Source organism: Brassica napus, chromosome A10 (genome assembly GCF_020379485.1).
Source record: "Brassica napus cultivar Da-Ae chromosome A10, Da-Ae, whole genome shotgun sequence".
Lineage (NCBI taxonomy): Eukaryota > Viridiplantae > Streptophyta > Magnoliopsida > Brassicales > Brassicaceae > Brassica > Brassica napus.
The window spans coordinates 4,754,237-4,758,015 of NC_063443.1; positions in this window are offsets into that span (position 1 = coordinate 4,754,237).

Consider the following 3,779-nt stretch of genomic DNA (forward strand, 5'->3'; position numbering starts at 1 on the left):
TTGAACCGATACTTTGAAGGGTTGTGTACGTTTCTTCTTCTGAGGTTTGTAATGATTGATAATCCGGGACGATTTAAAGACGACGCTTGGACTGTGATTTGGTTGTTTCCACGTTGACGACTTGGAATATGTCGGTTCCGAGAAAATTGCTAGAAACGAATCGATTTTAAGACGACGTTCATGTCTTTAGTTTTTTCCTCTCTTTAGGATGCGAGCTTGATATGCGTGGCGCTCGTTTCTCGATTTTCGGAGAATTAGATCGGTTTGCAAGATCTGGCTTAGTTTTCTCGAAGATGCAGTTTTGTCTCTTCTCAGTTTTGCTTGCTCATTTCCCCTTCCTCTTCTCGTGTATGTTCGACATTTTCGATATTGGTGTTTATCCTTTGAAACTTGACATTTATCTTCTGAACTTGACTGTTATCTTCTCCTTAGATACGATGTCAATTTTAATAAAAAGGTTCAACGTAATCGTATAGTTGAGGCGACTAAGGTGTTAAGTTAACCGTTGCCGTTTTATAGAATTAATCTGAATCCATGCGAGAAAACAAGTCTTTGCGGGTTTTTTTTATCGTAAAGTTTCATTGGTAACTCTAATCGAGACGAAACAAGGGACGTTTCGATCGAGTTTTGAAGGAAAACATAAAGATGGAGGTAAGGGAGAGTAGGAGCAAGCGAAGGAGTTTAGACGAGTCTTACTTGTTTTCGTCGTAAAATCTCAATGAAAACTCCGATTGAGACGAAACGAAAAGCGTTTCGATGAGGATTCAAAAGAGAACGCAAAGGAGGACCTTCCTGAGGCTTACCAGGTCGCTATGTAGCGAGTGAAGCCCTGACAGGTCGCTATGTATCGAGTAGAAGCAAGCCAAGAAGAGTCCTACTTGTTTTCGTCGTAAAATCTCAACGGAAACTCCGATTGAGACGAAACTTAAAGCGTTTCGATGAAGATTCAAAAGAGAACGCAAAGGAGGACCTTTCTGAGGCTTACCAGGTCGCTATCTAGCGAGTGGAGGCCTGACAGGTCGCTACGTAGCGAGTAGAAGCAAGCCAAGAAGAGTCCTACTTGTTTTCGTCGTAAAATCTCAACGGAAACTCCGATTGAGATGACATGAAAACCGTTTCGATGAGGATTCAAAAGAGAACGCAAAGGAGGACCCTTTTGAGGCCTGACAGGTCGCTACTTAGCGAGTGGAGAGTTGGTTTGAGCTCGGTCGCTACGTAGCGACCGAACTGTGTGCGTGCTCGGTCGCTACGTAGCGATCGAGCTGTGTAATTGATTTGTTGTGCTTCTTTTTTCGGCGGTTAACCAAGAGGTTTTCTGCGGTTTTTGGGAGACCAAGTTTTACCCTTCCGAAATGTTTTTGGAAAACGTGTTTTGGTAAAACCCTTACACATTGAGATTCCTTTTGTTCGGTAATGAGCCAAACTTACGGGGTTTGATAAGATTTATAGTTTCCCTTTATGTTTAGAAAGAGAAATTGCGAGCTCGTTTCATTGCACTTCCTGTGGCGAAAAGTCGCAGCAAGGTTTTTGATTTTCTCAAGAACTGTGGCGTTTGCTTAGGCGTTGGCCATAGGCGCAGTGGCGGCGGGGGCTGTCTTACCAGCGTTATTGCAAACTGCGATTTTTTCTTTCGTATTTCCTGACATTGTTTTGATCAAGCGTTTTATGGCTGAGAATTAGATTGATCCGTACCCCCTCCCCCTCCCTCCTTCTAGTTCCAAACTGTGGGAACCGAAGTTTGCACTGTCAATTTCCGTTTAAATTAGGAAAGTAGGAGAACCCTAGTTTTCCAGAGATCTCAGATATCTGCTAATACCACACGCTAAGCAATCAGAACACGAGATAACAACGATAAAGTATAAAAATCGTAAAAAGAGAGCAAAGAGAAGTCTTATTCCGAATTTGCGTATGGGCATTTACAACAAGGTATAAGCCTGGGGTCGAGAGCTTTCGGCGAGATTCCTAGTTCTAGCAACCCTAAGACGGCTAAGCCTAATTGAGTCGCAGCTCGAAATCACAAAAACGGAAAGTTTGCTGTGAAAAAGTCTCTCCTCATGCCTCTCGCCTAGGACTCCTTATATACTCACTCCTAGGTCGGTTTACGCTTTTCCCCTTCTACCCTTAAGCCGTCGTAGCCTAAAAATGGAGATATTCCATTTTCTCGATCTTCGTAATTATCTTCAAAATTTCGTATTTATCTACGAAAACTTGACATTTATCTTTCCTTGCGAACCAAGCGTAAACCGTCCCACGGTTTACGGGCTGCTGGTTAAGAAATATTAAGGTGGGCTTCGAGTCATGTCTTAGGTCCCTTTGGGCCGTCTTTCGACTTGAAGCGTTTATTACGACTTCTTTCGATAAAAACGAACTTTCCGCGGTTTTTATCGTAAAGTTTGATTGATGACTTCGAATGGCGGAAAAATAAAATGGGTTCGCTCCGGTCTTCGGGAGACATCATCGAAAGGTAGACGAGAATGCATGGATTCGTGCCGTATCGACGTTTCGGAAGAGCTCGGTCGCTACATAGCGACCGAGCGTCCGTCCCGCTCGGTTTCTACGTAGCGACCGAGCGTCCGTCCCGCTTGGTCGCTATAAATGTTCGGTCGCTACGTAGCGACCGAGCTTGGCTCGAGCTCGGTCACTACGTAGCGACCGAACGTCCGAGCTTGGCTCGAGCTTGGTCGCTACATAGTGATTGAGCTTGGTTTGTCCGTGTTCCGATCGTCACATTCGAACCTATCCGTGGCTGGCTTAGATACGTTTTTGTTGCCTTGGGACAGCTTGTGTTTAGTGGTTCGATTGAGATTTGAACAAGATTTTACCGCAAGGCTCTTCGTAAAGATTTCTTTATGAAGATTATTTTTCTTAAAAAAGTTCATGCCGATTTTTACGGACTTTCGGACATTGATTCCGTCGTGACCGATTTTGACCCCAACAAACGCCCTGATAGCTCGTTTCTCCCATTCTGCAGATGTTAAGCGATTGTGGTATGCTGGAATTTCCTTTCACAAGGGATATGTTATTATGGGTGGGTAAGAGAGCTCGATGAACTACTGCTAGATGCCGCCTTGATAGAGCTGTTGGAAATGAGGATTGGCAAGAAATTTTTTATCATTCTACTGTTAAATATATGAGGTTATGGGGCTCGGATCATCGTCCGATCCTTGCAGATATTCTCACAAAACCAATAAGAAACGCGAAGAAGTTCAAATTTGATAAAAGGTAGCTGGATAATGAGGAACTACAACAAGTAATTCTTGATGGATGGAAATCACCAGATCTTCCTCCAGGTGCAAGTATTATGGACCATATTTTGAGCTGCCGTAAAGCGTTGGGCGAGTGGAGGACACTGCACAATTTGAATTCAGCAAAACAAGTGGAGGAACTCAAAGAAAAGGTGGAAGGCCTGTACTCGAATGATGATGCTACAACCGAGAAAATAGCAGAAGCATTAAAGAAACTATCTGATGCTCTTAAGGCAGAAGAGATGTTCTGAAAGCTAAAAAAGTAGAGTATTCTGGCTAAGAGAAGGCGACATAAACACAAAGTTTTTCCATGCATTGACAAAGCAAAGGAGAGCACGAAATAAGATCACACAACTATTAGATGCAAATGAGAATATTGTGGAAGATGAGGAAGGACTTGTAGCCATTACTATTAGCTATTTTAGGCAAATTTTTGAATCCTCAAATCCAGAAGATATAGATGAAGCGTTGTCTGAGGTATCCCCGACGATTATGGAGTTCATTAATGATGATCTTACAGCTCTGGTCACTAAA